The 25171-nt window shown below is 42.9% G+C and overlaps 1 pseudogene across 1 annotated transcript; it reads right to left on the bottom strand.

The window, feature by feature from the left end:
- Positions 1–1943: 1943 nt before the first annotated feature.
- On the bottom strand, positions 1944–23270 carry LOC308160784 (annotated as a pseudogene). Its single transcript has 22 exons — positions 23266–23270; positions 22227–22340; positions 21121–21211; positions 20716–20938; positions 18556–20338; positions 17867–18040; positions 16997–17170; positions 16631–16804; positions 16477–16523; positions 15756–16267; positions 15554–15563; positions 15031–15168; positions 10415–10528; positions 9430–9543; positions 8711–8816; positions 8310–8538; positions 6144–7932; positions 5233–5406; positions 4059–4232; positions 3579–3752; positions 3420–3466; positions 1944–2470 (listed from the first exon to the last, which is right to left on the bottom strand). The product of its transcript is annotated as an uncharacterized misc_RNA (transcript).
- Positions 23271–25171: the final 1901 nt, after the last annotated feature.

Raw genomic sequence — 25171 nt, forward strand, 5'->3', positions numbered from 1 at the left:
ATTGTTCCCATTAGCCTTCACTCAGTCACCAATGTAGGCGGTAGGAGGTGGAGCCCCCTGTTGGCTCGGAGGAGGTTTGGCCTCTGTTCTGGCAGTTGGTTCTGATCAGTAATGTGACAGTCATGAGTAGACAGACACTTGGTCCAGACATGGCAGAGGGTCTTTACTAACTGAGACCAACATGATGAAATCTAGCACATCCCCATTCAGGAACCATTGGAGCTCCTTCATCCTTAGCTCAGTGCTCAGGGTCGTGTCTCCAACACAGAGTGATGGAAAAACACTGCATCAATAGTTCAGTTAAAATCAAGCTTTCAACAGAGCTGTTTACTGATAAAAAGGAAATGTTTCAAGTTTCACTTGTCCTCCATGCCCTGACCTTCATACAGAGAGGGTGGTAGATAGATAGATAGATAGATAGATAGAATGATACACAGTGACACAGACACACACACAGTGCTGCAAGGCCCAGCAGCTGCCTCAGGTCCCCCTCATGCTGCTTCACACAGGGGACCACACCCCTCATGCAGCTCCATGCTGGGGACCACACCCCTCATGCAGCTCCACGCTGGGGACCACACCCACTACAAAGGTTCCCAGCATAGCAACAGAAATGCTAGAATGGACATGGTTCTGCATTGAAGCTTGGTTCTACATCTGAGCATGTCCTTTCTATTCCTTCCTACTCTGAGTAGGTGTGTACGCCATATCGACTAGGATAGATTCTCTGAGCTCTAGCGCTTGTTAGCAGTGTCTGCAGTAGACACAACCATAGACACACTACTCTGCAAACGTGACTTCATAGTGAAGACATTGAATACTGCAGATATATTACCAGGTGTAACCAGGGCTTCTGGGTTTCCATCCATCTTCCTCATCGTAGATGTTTCATGTCAAGTTGTTCAAGGTCTATTTCTATGATTACTGTTCTACTGTAAAACTCCAGCTCCATGCTGGTTCGAGCCTGTCTGTCTGAAGGCTCCACTGCCTGCAGCTGTGTGATTGCTGAGTGGTTTCAGGTGGGTTGATCACGAGCTGTCCATGGTCCTGCACAGGGCTGCGTTCAGGTAGAAATACATCACATAGAACAAGACATGCCTCTCTGACATGTGTAGAGTCATTATGAAGTCACACAGTACTTTGTTTCACAAACACTTTATTGATATTGACACAGTCATCATCATCATCATCATCATATTAAAAAGAAGGAACTTGACTATAGGGCTAGTTCAGGCTAGTAGACTAGTGCTGCCACTATGGCGCCTCTGTCAGAATGAGAAGGAGGAGGCAGAAGTTGATACAGTTATTGTAATAATTACAACTAAAACACAGAGGCACCATCCTCTCTGACCACCAGCCCCAGATCTCTCTGACCACCAGCCCCAGATCTCTCTGACCACCAGCCCCAGATCTCACTGTCTGTCCATTTGGACTTCACAAGAGCTACACTGACACACACGAGAAAATATATGTATATAGAAATATATTCAAAATATGTACATTGGATAGATAGACAGGTACAGAAATACATGGAAAGTGAATTTCAGAACATTTCCACACCTCTGTTTTGTCAGTCTATTGCACTTTTTCATACTTTTACACAATGAGCAAATAACCAACTGGTTGTCATCAACTTCTGTAGACAGGATCTGAGGCAGGACTATAAACCTACACTGACACAGTCCTGAAGACTTTCCAGTCAGAGACTCCTCCGTCTCACAGGACCTGTACTGCTGCCCTCTAGTGGTCAGAGTGGGACTGACACTACACACTACACCCTAAACACTACACACTACACACTATACCCTAAGCACATAACACCCTACACACTGCACACAGAGGCACATAGTTTGAGTGTATGAAGCTTGATGTGTGTAATACGACATCATGACATCATGTTATGATCCAACATCTTTGAGCCTTAGGTGTTCAGTGTGATCTCCTTAGACTAGTTTACACAGGCTCACTGAGCTATCACCCTCAACCCTAAACCCTGGGTAGAGGGGCTCAGTGAATGTGGAGTGGAATGTGTGCAGGAGGGTCAGTGTGTCAGAGGAGACCCTGTAGAAGGACAGAGTGCCGGCCGGCCAGTCCAGATACACTCCTACTCTGTGGGAGCCAGAGGAGGGCACAGGTATGTGAGTTGTCTTTTTATTGTGCCTGGCAGAGTAACTGTCAGAGCAGTACAGACTCCAGGACTTGTCATTGTCTCCCAACCCACAGTCACCACCCGTCCCTCTCCTGCTGATTCCTTTATATGTCACTGCTATATTAGCATCTCCCCTCCACTCTACCTCCCAGTAGCAGCGCCCAGTCAGACCCTCTCTACACAGCACCTGTTTGTAGTACTCAAATCTCTCTGGGTGATCAGGATACGGCTGCCGTCTCCCCCCTGTCACCTTCCTGTTCTTCTTAGACAGAGAGAGGTATCTGTATGCTGTGTTTGGGTCCAGTGTGAGCTCACAGGCATCTGAATGAGAGGGCCAAAATAATCATCAAATCAATACAATTGGATAAATTACAATATTCACATTGAGATCTTGTTAAGTCCAGTTCACATCTATGCAACGTGACGGGTCAGTTTTAGAACGTTTAAACCGTTGTTAGAAAAAACTTGGCAACTACTTGCGACTTATTATTACTTGCAACATTATCTAGCTAGCTAACTTGCCTTCCATTTAAAACGCAAATGCATTAGCTGTCAAGGCTAACACGCACACACACACACACACACACTAGATGAAAACTTAAAAACACACCGCTGCACTCATAATATTCAGATCCCATTGTCATGACAGACCTAAAAGTTTAGTAAAGCCAGCTCCCTAAGGGACTATCTATTGGCTATGGAGGGGTCAGTTTCATGTCACTCACAAAGATGTACCCCTTTCTAGGTGAGAGTTTCAAGAGTCTTGTCTACCTGTCTACAAATGTCTAGCTAACTTTTCATCTTTCTCAGCAAAAGCATGTAATAGCTCAACATAGTTGCCATGATTAGAAGAGTTTGCACTCTCATTGTTGTTAATAAGGTCCACTCCACTTCTTGGCAGTAGATGACGCTGGTCTGTGCTATTTTCTGATTGTCTGAAGAGAAATATCAGACGTTCCATAAAATCTGGACGTTCTGCTGAGACTGTGACATGTCAAATCACTGGCGATTCCTTGCGACTGCGAGTTCCGTCGCGTTCCGTTGCATAGCGTTGCATAGATGTGAACTGGGCTTTATATGGTAGCATTCATTTTTTTCACAAAATATTACTCATTAATTTAAAATGTTTTACTAGGGATACAACTAATTCATATTTACTAATATTTTAGATTTACATATGAATACAATACTGGTGCTCTTTTTGAACTCTGCTGTACCCTGATTCTTGAGTAATATCACAGTCCTGTTCTCTACAGCGTTAGTGACTTACATTTGATCAGCCCAGGTTTGAACCAGCACCCTTCACCAGGGTCCACACTATATCAACCACACAAGAACATACAGTGGTTGGATGACACTCACAATCATGTGGGAAATAGATACTGTGCATTAATGTCATTAATGCGTCCAGCCACATATTCAGCTTTACCTGAGTGTCTGTAGTTTACAGAGTGGATCTTTCTGTACAGCAGAGAGCAGCGCCAGTCCTGAGTCTCCTGGGTGATTGTAGCTGAGGTCCAGCTCTCTCAGGTGGGAGGGGTTAGACCTCAGAGCTGAAGCCAGAGAAGCACAGCCTTCCTCTGGGACTCCACAGAATGACAACCTGGGGAAATAGTGTCACTCCATCTGATATCAAGAATCTGATTGTTCCTTTCTAATGTACATATTTACAGCTATAAATCCTCTTAATTCAGCAGTTGAAAGGCTAGACACATTGTATTTAAGTGAAGAACATTCAAACTAGTACATTATAATGGCCCTAGATACAATGCTTCTACACCCCAAAAGACCTCACCTCAGTGTCTGTAGTTTACAGTGTGGAGCCTTTCTGTGCAAGAATAATTAATTCTATAGAATGATAATGTAACAGACACTTAGGAATGCCAACAAGAATAGTCTTAGACCTCACCTCAGTGTCTGTAGTTGACAGTGTGGACTCCCCAGTCCAGCAGAGAGCAGCTTCACCCCCCCGTCACGTAGATCATTATGACTGAGGTCCAGCTCTCTCAGGTGGCAGGAGTCTGAGCTGAGAGCTGAGGCCAATGCTTCACAGCATCTCTCTGTGAGGTCACATCCAATCAGTCTGAATGAGGAATACAAATAAATACATGCAGCCAAACGATCACTGTGGTGCAAGAATTCATGAGTGAGAGTTGTAGTTGCTCTCAACAGGGGAGCAAGCAACCATGGATACATTTGTAGTCACTGGATTTCTACATCTGGTATAATGTATTTGGTAGCTACTAGGTTGTTAACCAAAACAAGCAGAAGAGCTCATATAACTCCTATTTTAGAGACTCTACACTGGCATCCTGTTAAGTTTAGAATAGATTTCAAGATCCTTCTGTTTCTTTATAATGCTCTCACTGGCACAGCACCAGAATATCTGAAAGACCTTTTGTTAGCATATCAGCGTAATAGAGCTCTCAGGTCTTCTGACGCTGGCTTTCTCTGTGTACCACATGTACAAAAGAAGAGATTTTTTTATTCAACCAAATTGTGGAATGCACTGCCAGTTTACATTAGGGATTCAACCTCAGCAAATATTTTCAAGTCACGACTAATAAACCCATCTATTTAATATTGCCTTTAAATGACTAAATGATGATTATATAATGATACTAACCCTAAGCACTTTGAGCTGCAATGTTTGCAGGAAGAGTGCTACACAAATAAAGGTTATTATTATTATTGTTATTGTTATAATTATAATTATTATTATTATTATTATTATTATTATTGTGTAGCCACATGAGCTTGATCTAAGGCCAGGTGGGTCAGGATTTGAGGAGGGCAAACATATTCAGAGAGTGCAGACAGAGCAGCCCCCCCTGCCACCACACACACACACACACACACACACACACACACACACACACACACACACACACACACACACACACACACACACACACACACACACACACACAATATATACTGTATGTATATATATAATTGATTGGAAGATAATGTACATTGTCTGTCTCAATCATTCAGCCTTTCTCTACAAGTATCATTAATTCTATAGCATGATAATGTAACAGACATTTAGGAATGACAACAAGAATAGTCTTAGACCTCACCTCAGTGTCTGTAGTTGACAGTGTGGACTCCCCAGTCCAGCAGAGAGCAGCTTCACCCCCCCGTCACGTAGATCATTATGACTGAGGTCCAGCTCTCTCAGGTGGCAGGAGTCTGAGCTGAGAGCTGAGGCCAACGCTTCACAGCGTCTCTCTGTGAGTTGACATTCATTCAGCCTGAATGAGGAATGAATACAAGTCATTGAGAAAAAATGTCACCGCACCTAATTAGGATAAAATGACATTTTCCTCAAAAACCCTTATATGGGCTGTTTTAGGATTTTAACATTTCACTATACCAATATGTTTTCTAGTCATTTCACTTAGTTTTAAAGGCGAAATCATAATGTTTACATACGTTTCCTGCCTTAAAAGATGAATTGAGCTTTCAGTTTGAGATGAGTGGCCTGCTCCTTCCAACTGCACCAACTGTAAACTCACTGGCCAGCTAACTTCTCATCTCTACACTTTAGATAAAATAAAGCTGACAAACTCATTAGCTGAACTGTGAACACAGCTAACCAGCTAGCTATGTTTTACTTAATGTCAGACAAAAAGTCACCATTTGATCTGCGGTGTGATTATCCGGGGTACCGCAACTGGAATGCAATTTCTTCTGTTTAATCCGTAAATAATAATAAGTGATCAGCATAAAGTCACTTTGCCTCTTGCATGAATTAGTATTGTTTGCTTTGTGTACAATTATATAAATAATGCATTTTTGTGTGTCAACTAAGTATGAATGAAAAGGAGGCAATCAAGGAATGTGTTGTTACTTTTGCTTGTGATGAAGAGGTTTTCTTTGTATTTTTCATCAAGCAGCGTACTCACTAATTACTATTCTACTATGCATTTTCATAAGCCTGATCGTCTTAATTTACGTTTAATTAGAGTAATTTTGTCCATCTACTTACCGTGCCGTCTTAGAGGCTGTGAGCACTGGCAGCAGCCTCAGAAGACCCTCCTCTGATCTGGAGTATTTCTTCAGGTCAAACACATCCAGCTCCTCTTCTGAAGTCAGCAACACAAAGACCAGAGCTGACCACTGTGCAGGTGAGAGTTGGGCTTCTGAGAGACGTCCTGAGCTCAGGTAGCTTTGGATCTCCTCCACTAGAGAATGGTCATTCATCTCATTCAGACAGTGGAACAGATTGATGCACCTCTCTGGAGAGGGATTCTCCCTGATCTTCTTCTTGATGTACTTGACTGTTTCCTTATTGGTCTGTGAGCTGCTTCCTGTCTGTGTCAGAAGGCCTCGTAGGAGATTCTGATTGGACTCCAGTGAGAGGCCCAGGAGGAAGCGCAGGAACAAGTCCAGGTGTCCATTCTCACTCTGTAAGGCCATGTCCACTGCACTCTTGTGTAAGTCGACTAGAGGCTTGCGTGTAAGTGATGACCATAGCTTCCAGTGTGAGGATTTCTGTTTAACCAGTGGATTCTCATTGCTGTTGTTGAATGTGAGGAACACATATAAAGCAGCTAGAAACTCCTGGATGCTCAGATGCACAAAGCTGAACACGTTGTGCAGCCCACACTCCTCTCTGAAGATCTGAGTGCACACTCCCGAGTACACTGAGGCTTCTCTGACGTCAATGCCACACTCTTTCAGGTCTTCCTCATAGAAAATCAGATTGCCCTTTTCCAGCTGTTTGAAGGCCAGTTTTCCCAGTGACAGAATTAGCTCTTTATCCCAGTGTGGATCTCTGTCATGGACTCCAAGGTACTTCACATTCCTCTGTTTGGTCTGAAACACCAGGAAGTGTGTGTACATCTGTGTCAGAGTCTTGGGCATCTCTCCTCTCTCTGATCCACCCAACAGTCTCTCCAGAACATCAGCTGAGAGCCAACAGAACACTGGTATGTGGCACATGATGTGGAGGCTCCTTGATGACTTCATGTGTGTGTTGATTCTGCTGGCCAGGTTCTCATCACTGATTCTCTTCCTGAAGTACTCCTCCTTCTGTGGGTCGTTGAACCCTCGTACCTCCGTCACCCGGTCAACACACTCAGGAGGGATCTGATTGGCTGCTGCAGGACGGGAGGTTATCCAGATGAGAGCAGAGGGAAGCAGATTCCCCTTGATGAGGTTTGTCAGCAGCACGTCCACTGAGGTTGACTCTGTGGCATCACAACATGTCTCGTTGTTCTGGAAGTCTAGCGGAAGTCGACACTCATCCAGACCATCAAAGATGAACAGAACTTTATACTTGTCAAAGTTGGTGATTCCTGATTCTTTTATTTCAATGAAGAAATGACCAAGAAGTTCATTCAAACTGCGTTTCTTCTCTTTCATTAAATTCAGCTCACGAAAAGGAAGTGGAAATATGAACTGGACATCCTGATTGGTTTCTCCTTCAGCCCATCCTGTAATGACCTTCTGAGTAGAGACTGTTTTTCCAATACCAGCGACTCCCTTTGTCAGCACACTTCTGTTTGATTTGTCTTGTCCAGGTAAAGGCTTGAAGATGTCGGTGCATTTGATTGGTGTCTCCTGCATTGCTGGTCTCCTGGATGCTGTCTCAATCTGTCTGACCTCATGTTCATTATTGACCTCTCCACTTCCTCCCTCTGTGATGTAGACCTCTGTGTAGACCTTATCGAGAAGTATTGGCTTGCCTTGCTCAGCTATTCCCTCAAACACACACTGAAACTTCTTCTTCAGGGTGGACTTGAGTTCATGTTGGCACACCACAGCGAGCTCATCTGAATGACAAAACAATTAACAAAATATTTGTGGCACACTTTACATTAAGTTTTACCAATACCTGCAGTAACTGTTATTACATTGTTTTAATACATTGTTTTTTATAAACAAGTTGTTATGTAGTAATTATTTACATAGTATGTAGTGTAGTTGAATGATATAGGAAACTGTCCAACCCCGTAACTATGCAATTATACACAAACACTTTTGTTACTGCTGTAATTACAGAGATACTAAGTTATAGAGGCAACACAATATAAAGAGTGACCAAATAGGGATATACAGTACATAGTAATTACAGTTAGTGGTGTTTATATTTCCAATAATATTTCAGCCCAGTGAAAACTTCTCTGTGAAAACATATGAGGTCTCTTACATTTCTCCAGTGTGTCAGCGAGCTCCTTCTGGTTCATGTTCCTCAGGACGTGCAGTGTGATCTTCAGAGCCCCCTCTCTGGCACTGCTCTCCTGCTTCTCTTCTTCTACATCTTCCTCTTCCTCTTCCTCCCCCTGACTCTCAAAGCACTCTGGGTAGTCTTGAGAAATAAGCGTCTTGAACCTCTTCAGCTGATTTCTTACTAAGGTGATGACATTGTCTTCAAGCAACTGAAACATTTAGATAAAAAATATGTGAGAGAGTTAATAATAGGTAAAACTTTACACCCAGTAGAGAGACCAAATTAATCACATCACTTGACTTTGGCATGCAATTGAAACAAGAAAAAAAAAACTTTTATATGGGGATTACTTCCCATGTCATACTTTCTCTTTAGCTCACCTTGAATATGGAGGCCAGTTCACTTTGACCCATTTTTCCCATAGAGTGGTCACTCTTCATGGACAAACAGCTGGGTACAGGTGAGGCTGGTCTCTCCTGCTGGACCCTGTCAAAACCACGACATCAGATCATCATGATTACTTCCATAGTCACTCTGTAGATATGAAAAGCCTTTTGGACAGTCATTAAAGGGGCATGATTCAGATTAATGTATACTGACTGAGATATGATTAAAAACCCATTGTTGTTTTAGGCCATTGTAACTAGTCTAGAGGTTTGAGTGGCCGGCCAGCAATCAGAAGTTTGCTGGTTCGATCCCCACCTCAGGAGGGAGCTTGCATGTGTCCTTGAGCAAGGCACTTAACCCTTAATTGCTTCAGGGGTGCTGAATATGGCCGACCCTGTGCCTAGAGCAAATAATACCAAATTCTAACAATTGACTGACAAGCTGATTGCATGGCAATAAATCAGTAAAATATATATATATTAGCTAACATTTGAAATTCTGCCTTTAATGATAAATATTTGCTGAGCTCCTAGAGCTGAAGATGATGTGATTATAAGCTGTACAATAAATGATTGTTGCATTGTGGGCCTTACTCCCATGCTCCCTCCTTGATAGTAGAACCTGAGTTCATTATAGTTACCTGAGGACCTCATGAAACAAACAGGTGGCCTAGTCTCACAGTTAGTTCATCACATCCCCATGTTACACCTACCCTTGTTTAGTAGTGACGGTCCCTTGTCTGAAGTCTATTGGAAGTCCCATAGACCTGTCACTCTTCATGGACACGCAGCTGGGTACAGGTGAGGCTGGTCTCTTCTGCTGGACCCTGTCAAACACAAAGACACCAACATTCCCACATGTTTAACAGAAGATAATGAATGTCATGTGTTCATATGAGTGTGTGTCTGTGTGTCGTCAGGATATTAACAACAAGGAATAAACATCAAATTAACCTTTGACCAGAATGAGGAAGTCTTTCTCTGAAGTCTATTGGATGTCCCATAGAGTCATCACTCTTCATGGGCACACAGCTGGGTACAGGTGAGGCTGGTCTCTCCTGCTGGACTCTGTCAAAACCACAACATCAGATCATCATGATTACTTCTGTAGCCACTCTGTAGATATGAAAAGCCTTTTGGACAGTCATTAAAGGGGTATTGACAAGTTTCAGACTATATACTGACTGAGATATGATTAAAAACTGATTGTTGTTTTAGGCCATTGTAACTAGTCTAGAGGTTTGAGTGGCCGGCTAGCAATCAGAAGTTCGCTGGTTTGATCCCCACCTCAGGAGGGAGCTTGCATGTGTCCTTGAGCAAGGCACTTAACCCCTAATTGCTTCAGGGGTGCTGAATATGGCCGACCATGTGCCTAGAGCAAATAATACCAAATTCTAACAATTGAATGACAAGTTGATTGCATGGCAATAAATCAGTAAAAAAATAATATATATACTGTACTGTATATTAGCTAACATTTGAAATTCTGCCTTTAATGATAAATATTTGCTGAGCTCCTAGAGCTGAAGATTATGTGTTTATAAGCTGTACAATAAATGATTGTTGCATTGTGGGCCTTACTCCCATGCTCCCTCCTTGATAGTAGAACCTGAGTTCATTATAGTTACCTGAGGACCTCATGAAACAAACAGGTGGCCTAGTCTCAGTTAGTTCATCACATCCCCATGTTACACCTACCCTTGTTTAGTAGTGACGGTCCCTTGTCTGAAGTCTATTGGATGTCCCATAGACCCGTCACTCTTCATGGACACGCAGCTGGGTACAGGTGAGGCTGGTCTCTTCTGCTGGACCCTGTCAAACACAAAGACACCAACATTCCCACATGTTTAACAGAAGATAATGAATGTCATGTGTTCATATGAGTGTGTGTCTGTGTGTCGTCAGGATATTAACAACAAGGAATAAACATCAAATTAACCTTTGACCAGAATGAGGAAGTCTTTCTCTGAAGTCTATTGGATGTCCCATAGAGTGGTCACTCTTCATGGACACACAGCTGGGTACAGGTGAGGCTGGTCTCTCCTGCTGGACTCTGTCAAAACCACAACATCAGATCATCATGATTACTTCTGTAGCCACTCTGTAGATATGAGAAGCCTTTTGCACAGTCATTAAAGGGACACGTTTCAGACTGTATACTGACTGAGATATGATTAAAAACCCATTGTTGTTTTAGGCCATTGTAACTAGTCTAGAGATTTGAGTGAACAGCTAACAATCAGACGGTCGCTGGTTCGATCACCTCCTCAGGAGGGAGCTTGCATGTGTCCTTGAGCAAGGCACTTAACCCCTAATTGCTCCAAGGGCACCGAATATGGCCGACCCTGTGCCTCGTGCAAAAAATACAAAATTCTAACAATTGACTGACAAGTTGATTGCATGGCAATAAATCAGTAAAACTCATTTTTTAAAGTTAAACATAGTTCCTGGGTCAGATGAATATATATTTTTTATTACTTTGATGTAGATGATGAATATATCTGTAGTATAAGTAGCTTTTAGGTTTTTAGTGGCCATCTCCCTCCAGGATCCACTCTCCTCCTCTGTGGACAAGCCTTCTAGTGAGAGTTGCAACACTGTCTGTTGCTACAGTACGCATTGAACTACAGTATATCTACATTACTAAGTCTGACATTAATCTGGTTATGAATGAAGTATCTATCTATCTATCATCATCATCATCAATGCCCTCCAGAGACTCTTCTCTTACCCCATGGCTTCAACATCCCCAGAGAGACTAATTTTAGAGGCAGTGGTCCCCTCCTCTCTCTCCCCAGAGAGACTAATTTTAGAGGCAGTGGTCCCCTCCTCTCTCTCCCCAGAGAGACTAATTTTAGAGGCAGTGGTCCCCTCCTCTCTCTCCCCAGAGAGACTCATTCTAGCAGCAGTGGTCCCCTCCTCTCTCTCCCCAGAGAGACTCATTCTAGCAGCAGTGGTCCCCGCATCTCTCTTCTCTCCTCAAATGACCTCTTGCTATAAACAAAGGAGACAAAAGTTAAAAACAGTGAAGTGAGAAACCACAGTATGGGGCTTAACAGAGGGAGGAAAGGGACATGAATGCTGCTGACACTGTATACAGTATCTCTCTCTCTCCTGAAGCTAACAAGGGATACTTACAATGTCTCTGTCTGTCTGTCTGCCTGTCTGTCTGACGCTCTTCTTCTTTGTATGAACCTGTTTGTCTACTGATGCACCTCCTACTTCTGTCAAGCATCTGTGCAGTTCAGACACTCTCTTTCCTGACGAACCAATTTCTCTCTCTCTCTCTCTCTCTCTCTCTCTCTCTCTCTCTCTCTCTCTCGCTCTCTCTCTCGCTCTCTCTCTCTCTCTCTCTCTCTCTCTCTCTGGTTTGATTTCCCTGTAAGATAAGAAGCCAGATTGTATCACCCACATCAGTGTAGCATTGCTGTGTCCAACACTGTTCTGAGAAGAAGGCTCTACTAAAATGTGGTGATTGTAAAATAGTAAAAAAAAAAATTGGATCTTCACTTACAGATTGAATAAATGTTAAATTAAATCAAAGATAAAAGTCATTAACTTTCATTACACAACCCAATCTTTATGTAAAACACATAAAACATACAGTAAACCAACAAATTGACCCTTCATAGGGGAGTGTATTCAACACTCACAGTCTTTCTGTCAGTCTTACAGCTCTGCTGATTGGTCAATAGTGACCTGTGTAAAGACTGTTGACTAGTCTAGACACACAGTGGGCATCGCCCTATTGTAACTGTTGGTTATTCAGCCCTGTTCTGTTTTCATGAAAAATGGCCATGACTTCCTCAAATATTGGTAACTTTTGCTTTTTGGCAGGCACCTGGAGGACCCCAGTCAACACCAATTCTGGAGCCAAAATTCCAGAAGGGGGCGCTAGAGCCGCACGTTGAATTCTTCAACATTGTGAGGCTGTAACTTTTGAACGGTTTGTCCGAGAGACACCAAATCAACGCTGACCTGCCTCCTCAAGACAAACATAAAACGCTGTAAAACTGAAAAGACACGTCCTAAAAAAAAAAAATCTGCTATTTTGAATTTTGTGAAAAGCACAAACAAATCTTCTTCAAATATACCGTAATTCCAATCGACATGAAACTTTGTATCTACCAAGTATGTCAGAAAATTACCACGCTACATGGTAAATAATCAGCACCTTAATTCAGGAAAATTGAAAATGAATGTGAAACTTGGTGAGCGTCAAGACAGCAGTATGACAGATGTGTACCACATTCCAACATGATCGGATGAAAAACATGACACTCAACATTCTGCATTTACAGCCATTTTGAAATTATAACATCTTTAACATTTAACTTTTTTTTTCATGAAACGCAAATATGACTGGAAAAAACCCCTGAATTTGTTACATAGTATGCTTGTACCAGTCCCTGCAAAGGTTGCGGACAAGTTCATACTTGATAATACAAAATACACAGCATCATGTAAATTAATATGTACCATAAATGATGACATATGCAAATAGGGCTGTGTCAGTCATTGTTAGTCTAATCAATCTCAGTGTGCTTTGAGACAGTGCCATGTGTAGCAAATGTGAGGATAACCCTTACGCCCTTAATTGCTTGAGGCTATATTTCTTATCTATTATTATGTAGGGCCTCATGTAGTTGAACCTACTAGATCACAGTCATATGGACAAAACCAGGTTGAGGCTTCATTCACAAGCTGGTCACAGAATGCTGGCTAGCGTAATATGTTTGGGCTACATCATTCTGTGAGATGACACAAAGACATGTGAGTTCATCCTAATCTTACTGGACAGTGTAAAACAATGAAAGACAGCAACTTACGGTTGTGGTCTGTCTCCCACCTCAGTGCTCAGCTCTGCTCTCTGTCTCTGTCTTCCTCACTGATGCAGCTCTTCCCTGTATGAACTAGTTAGTCCATATTGTATCACCTCATCACCTGGGGCACTGATGCACCTCCCACTTCTATCAACTTCTCTACAGTTGGTATTTGTTGATGACAATCAAACATATTTCAGACACTCTTCTTCCCTGTATGAACCTGTTTGTCCACATTGTATCACCTTATGATGCACATACAGTATAGGGCACTGATTCACCAGTCTCTGGGGGAGTGATGTTATACTGAATATCAGCACGGCTGTGATTCGGTCGTAGGTACGAGGTACGAGGCCGCACAGAACAGAAAAATTAATATTCACCAACAGTTCTAACAGTTCATGTAACTGACTTGGTCAAGGCCTCCCATTGGCTGTACAACGTGAAGTAGAGAGCTGCGTGTATAGAGGAGGCCCTCTCCTCTTTCCCCTGTGATGGGCCGAGCTTGTCCTTCCTACTCTGAGTAGGTGCGTACGCCATATCAGCTAGGATAGATTCTCTGAGCTCTTGTGCTTGTTAGCAGTGTCTTCAGTAGACACAACCATAGACACACTACTCTGCACGTGTGACATCATAGTGAAGACATTCCATACTGCAGATATTTTCATATCTGACACACATCAATCAGGATACCTACCACGTGTAACCAGGGCTTCTGGGTCTCCATCCATCTTCCTCATCGTAGATGTTTCATGTCAAGTTGTTCAAGGTCTATTTCTATGATAACTGTACTACTGTAAAACTCCAGCTCCATGCTGGTTCTAGCCTGTCTGTCTGAAGGCTCCACTGCCTGCAGCTGTGTGATTGCTGAGTGGTTTCAGGTGGGCTGATCACGAGCTGTCCATGGTCCTGCACAGGGCTGCGTTCAGATAGAAATACATCACATAGAACAAGACATGCCTCTCTGACATGTGTAGAGTCATCATGAAGTCACACAGTACTTTGTTTCACAAACACTTTATTGATATTGACACAGTCATCATCATCATCATCATCATCATCATCATATTAAAAATGAGGAACTTGACTATAGGGCTAGTTCAGGCTAGTAGACTAGTGCTGCCACTATGGTGCCTCTGTCAGAATGAGAAGGAGGAGGCAGAAGGTGATACAGTTATTGTAATAATTACAACTAAAACACAGAGGCACCATCCTCACTGACCACCAGACCCAGATCTCTCTGACCACCAGCCCCAGATCTCTCTGACCACCAGCCCCAGATCTCACTGTCTGTCCATTTGGACATCACAAGAGCTACACTGACACACACGAGAAAATATATGTTTATAGAAATATATTCAAAATATGTACATTGGATAGATAGACAGGTACAGAAATACATGGAAAGTGAATTTCAGAACATTTCCACACCTCTGTTTTGTCAGTCTATTGCACTTTTTCATACTTTTACACAATGAGCAAATAACCAACTGGTTGTCATCAACTTCTGCAGACAGGATCTGAGGCAGGACTATAAACCTACACTGACACAGTCCTGAAGACTTGACAGTCAGAGACTCCTCCATCTCACAGGACCTGTACTGCTGCCCTCTAGTGGTCAGTGTGGGACTGACACGACACACAGAGGACACATAGCTACGTAATACAGCATCATAGCTCAAATACCCAATGTGACTAACTCTTATGTACATACACTGCTGCCCTCTAGTGGTCAGAGTGGGACTGATGTAACCAGCAGGGCTCAAACTGGGGACCTCTGCCCTGGATGACCCAAGATTCTGCCATTAACCCAAGAGGACGTCCTTGTGGTCCCAGGAAGACATTTGGGCAGACAGGTCTCAGGCAGGGCTACTCATCACAAGAGCTACACTGATACACTGATACACTGATACTACACCCTACACACTACACACTGCACCCTAGACACTACACACTGCACAATACACCCTACACCCTAAACACTACACCCTAAGCACTGCACATAACACCCTACACACTGCACACTAGACACAGGGGAGAACATCTGTACATCCAACATCTCAGGTAAAAAACACACCACCGTCCAAGTGCATGTGTGTAGGATTGATCTTAGTGGAAAATCACAACCTTTGAGTTTGAGTGTATGAAGCTTGATGTGTTTAAGACATCATGTTTGAGCCTTAGGTGTCAGTGTGATCTCCCTTAGACTAGTTTACACAGGGTCACTGAGCCATAGACCCTAAACCCTGGGTAGAGGGGCTCAGTGAATGTGGAGTGGAATGTGTGCAGGAGGGTCAGTGTGTCAGAGGAGACCCTGTAGAAGGACAGAGTGCCGGCCGGCCAGTCCAGATACACTCCTACTCTGTGGGAGCCAGAGTAGGGGACAGGTATGAAAGTTGTCTTATTATTGTGCCTGGCAGAGTAACTGTCAGAGCTGTCAGAGCACCACAGACACCAGGACTTGTCATTGTATCCCAACCCACAGTCATTACCCTTCCCTCTCCTGCTGATTCCTTTATATGTCACTCCTATATCAGCCCTATACTGCCCCCTCCACTCTACCTCCCAGTCAGACCCTGTCGACACAGCACCTGTGGCCAGTACTTAAATCTCTCTGGGTGATCAGGATACGGCTGCTCCTCTCTCCCCTGTGTCAGCTTTCTGTTCTCCTCAGACAGAGAGAGGTTTCTGTGTGCTGTGTTTGGGTCCAGTGTGAGCTCACAGGCATCTGATTGAGAGGGCCAAAATAATAATCAAATCAATACAATTGGATGAATTACAATATTCACAATGTGATACAAGGGATACAATAAAATCACATTAACTAATATTTTTGGTTTACATATGAATACAATACTGATGCTCTGTTTGAACTCTGCTGTATCCTGATTCTTGAGTAATATCACAGTCCTGTTCTCTACAGCGTTGATGACTTACATTTGATCAGCCCAGGTTTGAGCCTGCACTCCCCACCATGGTCCACACTATATCAACCACAGAAGAACATACAGTGGATGACACACTCACAATCATGTGGGAAATACTGTGCATTAATCTCATTGATACGTCCAACCACATATTCAGCCTTTACCTGAGTGTCTGTAGTTTACAGAGTGGATCTTTCTGTACAGCAGAGAGCAGCGCCAGTCCTGAGTCTCCTGGGTGATTGTAACTGAGGTCCAGGTCTCTCAGGTGAGAGGGGTTAGACCTCAGAGCTGAAGCCAGAGAAGCACAGCCTTCCTCTGGGACTCCACAGCCTGACAACCTGGGGAAATAGTGTCACTCCATCTGATGTAAAGAATCTGATTGTTCCTCTCTTATATACATCTTTACAGCTTTAAATCCACTTAATTTAGCAGTTGAAAGGCTAGACAAATTGTATTTATGTGAAGAACATTCAAACTAGTACATTATAATGGCCCTAGATACAATGCTTCTACACCCCAAAAGACCTCACCTCAGTGTCTGTAGTTTACAGTGTGGACTCCCCAGTCCAGCAGAGAGCAGCTTCACCCCCCCGTCACGTAGATCATTATTACTGAGATCCAGCTCTCTCAGGTGGCAGGAGTCTGAGCTGAGAGCTGAGGCCAACGCTTCACAGCATCTCTCTGTGAGGTGACATCCATTCAGCCTGAATGAGGAATACAAATAAATACATGTAGCCAAACGATCACTGTGGTGCAAGAATTCATGAGTGAGAGTTATACATGGTGAGCAAGCAACTATGGATACATTTTTAGTCACTGGATTTCTACGTCTGGTATAAGGTATTTGGTAGCTATTGGGTTAGTTGTTTTAACCAAAACAAGCAGAAGAGATTTTGTTAGCATATCAGCCCAATAGAGCTCTCAGGTCTTCTGATGCTGGCTTTCTCTGTGTACCACATGTACAAAATAAGAGATTTGGTGAGGCTGCATTCTCATTTTATGCAACCAAATTGTGGAATGCACTGCCAGTTTACATTAGGGAGGCAACCTCAGCAAATACTTTCAAGTCAAGACTAGAAAAACATATTTTTAATATTGCCTTTAAATGACTCAATTAGGATTATATAATTATACTAACCCTAAGCACTTTGAGCTGCAATGTTTGCAGGACAACTGCTACACAAATAAAGGTTAATTATTATGCCACACACACACACACACACACACACACACACACACACACACAATAGTAATTGGAAGATAATGTACATTGTCTGTCTCAATCATTGAACCTTTCTGTATCATCAATTCAAGTATCATTAATTCTATATACGGTAATGATAAAGTAACAGAAACTTTGGAATTACGTGTCTGAAAACAAGAATAGTCTGAGACCTCACCTCAGTGTCTGTAGTTTACAGTGTGGACTCCCCAGTCCAGCAGAGAGCAGCTTCAACTGCCCGTCATGTAGATCATTATGACTGAGGTCCAGCTCTCTCAGGTGGCAGGAGTCTGAGCTGAGAGCTGAGGTCAATGCTTCACAGAATCTCTCTGTGAGGTGACATCCATTCAGCCTGAATGAGGAATATATACAAGTAAAAGTCAGTTTCATTTTAAAAGTTTTGTCTCAGAGAAAGATTATGTGATGTGTTCTATCATTTCCAGTTGCATGTCAGGATATAATGACATTTTCATAAAAAACCCTTACTTGGGCTGTTTTAGGATTGTAACATTTCACTATACCAATATCTTTTCTAGTCATTTCACTTCGTTTTAAATGCGAAATCATAATGTTTACATAAGTTTCATGCCTTAAAAGATGGATTGAGCTTTCAGTTTGAGATGAGTGGCGTGCTCCTTCCAATTGCACCAACTGTAAACTCACTGGCCAGCTAACTTCTCATCTCCACACTTTATGAAAAGGAGGCAATCAAGGAATGTGTTGCTACTTTTACTTGTGATGAAGAGGTTTTCTTTGTCTTTTTCATCAAGCAGCCTTAACTCACTAATTACTATTCTACAATGCATTTTCATAACCCTGATCGTCCTAATTTACGTTTAATTAGAGTAATTTTGTCCATCTACTTACAGTGCCGTCTTAGAGGCTGTGACCACTGGAAGCAGCCTCAGAAGACCCTCCTCTGATCTGGAGTATTTCTTCAGGTCAAACACATCCAGCTCCTCTTCTGAAGTCAGCAACACAAAGACCAGAGCTGACCACTGTGCAGGTGAGAGTGAGTCTTCTGAGAGACGTCCTGAGCTCAGGTAGCTTTGGATCTCCTCCACTAGAGAATGGTCATTCATCTCATTCAGACAGTGGAACAGATTGATGCACCTCTCTGGAGAGGGATTCTCCCTGATCTTCTTCTTGATGTACTTGACTGTTTCCTCATTGGTCTGTGAGCTGCTTCCTGTCTGTGTCAGAAGGCCTCGTAGGAGATTCTGATTGGACTCCAGTGAGAGGCCCAGGAGGAAGCGCAGGAACAGGTCCAGGTGTCCATTCTCACTCTGTAAGGCCAAGTCCACTGCACTCTTGTGTAAGTGAACAAGAGGTTTGAGTGATGACCATAGCTTTAAGAGTGAGGATTTCTGTTTGACCAGTGGATTCTCATTGCTGTTGTTGAATGTGAGGAACACATATAAAGCAGCTAGAAACTCCTGGATGCTCAGATGCACAAAGCTGAACACGTTGTGCAGCCCAAACTCCTCTCTGAAGATCTGAGTGCACACTCCCGAGTACACTGAGGCTTCTGTGACATCAATGCCACACTCTCTCAGGTCTTCCTCATAAAAGATCAGATTGCCCTTTTCCAGCTGTTTGAAGGCCAGTTTTCCTAGTGACAGAATTAGCTCTTTATCCCAGTGTGGATCTCTGTCATGGTCTCCAAGGTACTTCACATTCCTCTGTTTGGTCTGAAATACCAGGAAATGTGTGTACATCTGTGTCAGAGTCGTTGGCATCTCTCTTCTCTCTGCTCCACCCAACAGTCTCTCCAGAACATCAGCTGAGAGCCATCAGAACACTGGTATGTGGCACATGATGTGGAGGCTCCTTGATGACTTCATGTGTGTGTTGATTCTGCTGGCCAGGTTCTCATCACTGATTCTCTTCTTGAAGTACTCCTCCTTCTGTGGGTCATTGAACCCTCGTACCTCTGTCACTTGGTCAACACACTCGGGAGGGATCTGATTGGCTGCTGCAGGTCGGGAGGTTATCCAGATGAGAGCAGAGGGAAGCAGATTCCCCTTGATGAGGTTTGTCAGCAGCACGTCCACTGAGGCTGACTCTGTGGCATCACAACATGTCTCGTTGTTCTGGAAGTCTAGAGGAAGTCGACACTCATCCAGACCATCAAAGATGAACAGAACTTTATACTTGTCAAAGTTGGAGATTCCTGATTCTTTTATTTCAATGAAGAAATGACCAAGAAGTTCATTCAAACTGCGTTTCTTCTCTTTCATTAAATTCAGCTCCCGAAAAGGAAGTGGAAATATGAAATGGACATCCTGATTGGCTTCTCCTTCAGCCCAGGCCGTAATGAACTTCTGAGTAGAGACTGTTTTTCCAATGCCAGCGACTCCCTTTGTCAGCACATTTCTGATTGGTTTGTCTTGTCCAGGTAAAGGCTTGAAGATGTCGGTGCATTTGATTGGTGTCTCCTGTGTTGCTGGTCTCCTGGATGCTGTCTCAATCTGTCTGACCTCATGTTCATTACTGACCTCTCCACTTCCTCCCTCTGTGATGTAGACCTCTGTGTAGACCTTATCGAGAAGTATTGGCTTGCCTTGCTCAGCTATTCCCTCAAACACACACTGAAACTTCTTCTTCAGGGTGGACTTGAGTTCATGTTGGCACACCACAGCAAGCTCATCTGATTTACAAAACAATTAACAAAATATTTGTGGCACACTTAACATTAAGTTGACCCAATACCTGCAGTAATTGTAATTACATTTTGTATTAATTAACAAGTTGTTATAGTAATTAATAATATAGTATGTAGTGTAGTTGAATGATATATTGCTGATAGGAAAGAACAGTCCGCATCCCATTTGTGTTACTATGCAATTATACACAAACAACCAACCATGTTACTGGAGAAATTAAAGAGATACTAAGCTATAGAGGTAACATAATATAAAGAATGACCAAATAGGGATATAAATAGTAATTACGGGTGATGTTTATATTTTCAATCATATTTCAGCACAGTAACACTTCTCTGTGAAAACATATGAGGTCTCTTACGGTTCTCCAGTGTGTCAGCGAGCTCCTTCTGGTTCATGTTCCTCAGGACGTGCAGTGTGATCTTCAAAGCCCCCTCTCTGGCACTGCTCTCCTGCTTCTCTTCTTCGACATCTTCCTCTTCCTCCCCCTCACTCTCAATGCACTCTGGGTAGTCTTGAGAAATGAGCCTCTTGAACCTCTTCAGCTGATTTCTTACTAAAGTGATGACATTGTCTTCAAGCAACTGAAACATGTAGATAAAAAAGGAGGAGCGAGATAGTTAATAATAGGTAAACCTTCACACCCAGTAGAGAGACTGAATACAAACATCACTTGACTTTGGCATGTAATTGAAACAGGAAAAAAATTACTCTTGCATGGGGATTACTTAGTCATGTTCCATATCATACTTTCTCTTTAGCTCACCTTGAATATGGAGGCCAGTTCACTTTGACGGTGGAGAGACTGACCACTGGGAATTTCTGACTCTGGTCTCTTCACCTGGTCACTGGGGATTCTGGGTAAAAACAAGAAATAAGCAGATGTATTTATCCAGAGAAGTGTGAATGAGGCCCAGTTTCCCAAACAGAATAACTTAAGAGTGTATACCACTACTGAATGTTATTGGCAGCCTCATAGACCACTATGAGGATTAAACCTCAAACTAACCTTTGACCAGAAGGAGGAGGTCTTCCTCTGAAGTGTATTGGAAGTCTCATAGAGTTGTCACATGGGTGTCATGTGTTCATATGAGTGTGTCTGTGTGCCGTCAGGATATTGAAAAAAAGGAATAAACATCAAACAAACCTTTGACTATAAGGAGGACTTTCTCTGAACCGTATTGGATGATCCATAGAGTGGTCACTCTCCCTGGACACACAGCTGGGTACAGGTGAGGCTGGTCTCTCCTGCTGGACTCTGTCAAAACCACAACATCAGCTTTACTTCTGTAGCCACTCTGTAGATAGGAAAAGTCTTTTGGACAGTCATTAAAGGTGTATTGACAAGTTTCAGATTACTGTTTACTGATTGAGGTGTGAATAAAAACCCATTGTTGTTTTAGGACATTGTAACTAAGTTATTAAAGTTAAACATAGTTTCTGGGTCAGATAAATATTATTTTAAAAAAACTAACATTGGTGGACGGTGTGGTCAGCTCAGTTCATATTTATATATCTGTATTATAAGTAGCTTTTAGGTGTTTAGTGGCCATCTCCCTCCAGGATCCACTCTCCTCCTCCGTGGACAAGCCTTCAAGTGAGAGTTGCAACACTGTCTGTTGCTACAGTATGCATTGAACTACAGCATATCTACATTACTAAGTCTAACATTTGAAATTCTCTGAGCTCCTAGAGCTGAAGATGATGTGATTATAAGCTGGACAATAAATGATTGTTGCATTGTGGGCCTTACTCCCATGCTCCCTCCTTGATAGTAGAACCTGAGTTCATTATAGTTACCTGAGGACCTCATGAAACAAACAGGTGGCCTAGTCTCACAGTTAGTTCATCACATCCCCATGTTACACCTACCCTTGTTTAGTAGTGACGGTTCCTTGTCTGAATTCTATTGGACCGTCCATAGACCAGTCACTCTTCATGGACACACAGCTGGGTACAGGTGAGGCTGGTCTCTCCTGCTGGACTCTGTCAAACACAAAGACACCAACATTCTCACATGTTAAACAGAAAATTATCTATGTCATGTGTTTATATGAATTTGTGTCTGTAAGTCGTCAGGATATTGACTACAAGGAATAAACATCAAACAAACCTTTGACCAGAATGTGGAGGTTTTTCTCTGATGTTATATGGACGTCCCATAGACCGGTCACTCTTCATGGACACACAGCTGGGTACAGGTGAGGCTGGTCTCTCCTGCTGGACTCTGTCAAAACCAGGACATCAGATCATCATGATTACTTTCATAGTCACTCTGTAGATATGAGAAGCCTTTTGCACAGTCATTAAAGGGGCAAGTTTCAGACTGTATACTGACTGAGATATACCCATTGTTGTTTTAGGCCATTGTAACTAGTCTAGAGATTTGAGTGGCCGGCTAGCAATCAGAAGGTCGCTGGTTCGATCACCTCCTCGGGAGGGAGCTTGCATGTGTCCTTGAGCAAGGCACTTAACCCCTAATTGCTCCAAGGGCGCCGAATATGGCCGACCCTGTGCCTTGTGCAAAAAATACAAAATTCTAACAATTGACTGACAAGTTAAATTGCTTGGCAATAAATCAGTAAAAAAATGTTATTAAAGTTAAACATAGTTCCTGGGTCAGATAAATATATATTTTAAATTACGTTGATGTAGATGATGAATATATCTGTATTGTAAGTAGCTTTTAGGTTTTTAGTGGCCATCTCCCTCCAGGATCCACTCTCCTCCTCCATGGACAAGCCTTCTAGTGAGAGTTGAAACACTGTCTGGTGCTACAGTATGCATTGAACTACAGCATATCTACATTACTAAGTCTAACATTAATCTGGTTATAAATGAAGTATCTATAATCATCATCATCAATATCATCATCTTCATGATAAATTCCCTCCAGAGACACTTCTCTTACCCCATGGCTTCAACATCCCCAGAGAGACTCATTTTAGAGGCAGTGGTCCCCTCCTCTCTCTCCCCAGAGAGATTCATTTTAGAGGCAGTTGTCACATTTCCAGCAGAGCACCCTCTTCCTGGTTAATTACCAACAAGAACAATAAACAGTCATATGATTTCTACTGCTCAGTATCACGACAACATTCAGAGTGAACATTTCCATCAGAGTTCAATCATGTTAAATATGATGATTAATCAACAAGAGAGTTTACTCACATTTCTGTTCTTCTGGCTTGGTTGTGGATACAAGTTGGAGCTCATCCCTTAGCTGTTACAGAGGAGAATGTCCATGCTCCATGATTCCCAGTCACCCCTTACAGACTCGATACTCGACTCCTCAGTCTCCAACACCAGCCATCGTCTCCAGAGTAAAGAGAAAACAGAGCTTTGCTGCTGATCGATTTGGTAGTTTTAGATTGGTGGTCTGTACTTCTCTACTGTCTGTCAGTCAGGACTAAAGACAGTCTGATGGCTTCTGTCTGACAGAGAGGTTAGTCTGAGACTGACCTTCTCTACTGATGACATGGAGGACAGATCAGGTGAGTTACCTGTTAATGTGTGACCATGGGAGGGGTGGGGCAAGATATTTCTCATCCAAATAAATTATACCGTGTCTGAACAATTCTGAGGAGGTGTCAGGTTGCAGAAGGCAGGGAAACTGGCAGTAGCTCAAATCTCTTATGTGATCTAGATGTAGCCACACCCACCCACAGTTCTACTTCCTTATCACCCATCATGTAGCTGGGAGCACCAAGGAATCAGTTCTTAAAGTGGATAAAAGTAAAACTATGGTTTAGCTAAAGAGGCTTGAATGTTATAAGTACAGGAAATGATCAGTACAATTACAGAGTTAGATACACATCCCCTCATCCTCTGACCACCAGCCCCAGATCTCTGTCTCTGTGCTGACCCCTGACCCTGACCATAACCCTGACCCCTGACCCCTGACCCCCCTCCTCCCCCCAGCTTCATTCTCTTATGTGAGCAAGGCATAGCCACACACAGCCTCAGTGTTATCTATAGTTCCTACTTGTATCTGTAGCCCTAGTTTTATAGTATTATCTGTAGTCATAGTTTAATCTGTAGTCTTAGTTGTATCAATAGACTTAGTTTTATCCGTAGTCCTAGTTTTATAATTGTATTAAATGTAATCTGTAGTCCTGGTTTAATTTGTTGTTCTACTTTTATGGTTGTATCTGCAAGTCCTAGTTGTTGTTGTTGAAACCCAGCTCTCATTGTTCCCATTATCCATGGGAGCTCCTTCATCCTTTAGCTCTGTGCTCAGGGTCATGTCTCCAACACAGAGTGATGGAAAAACACTGCATCAATAGTTCAGTTATAATCAAGCTTTCAACAGAGCTGTTTACTGATATGACTGTAGAAAATAAAAAGGAAATGTTTCAAGTTTCACTTGTCCTCCATGCCCTGACCTTCAGACAGAGAGGGTGGTAGATAGATAGATAGACAGATAGATAGATAGATAGATAGATAGATAGATAGATAGATAGATAGATAGATAGATAGATAGATACACACAGACACACACAGTGCTGCAAGGCCCAGAAGCTGTCTCAGGTCCCCCTCATGCTGCTTCACACAGGGGACCAAACCCCTCATGCAGCTCCACACTGGGGACCACACCCCTCATGCAGCTCCACGCTGGGGACCACACCCCTCATGCAGCTCCTCGCTGGGGACCACACCCACTACAAAGGTTCCCACCATAGCAACAGAATTGCTAGAATGGACATGGTTCTGCATTGAAGCTTGGTTCTACATCTGAGCATGTCCTTTCTATTCCTTCCTACTCTGAGTAGGTGTGTACGCCATATCGACTAGGATAGATTCTCTGAGCTCTAGCGCTT

Source organism: Nansenia antarctica (genome assembly GCF_963989245.1).
Source record: "Nansenia antarctica genome assembly, chromosome: 6".
NCBI lineage: Eukaryota > Metazoa > Chordata > Actinopteri > Argentiniformes > Microstomatidae > Nansenia > Nansenia antarctica.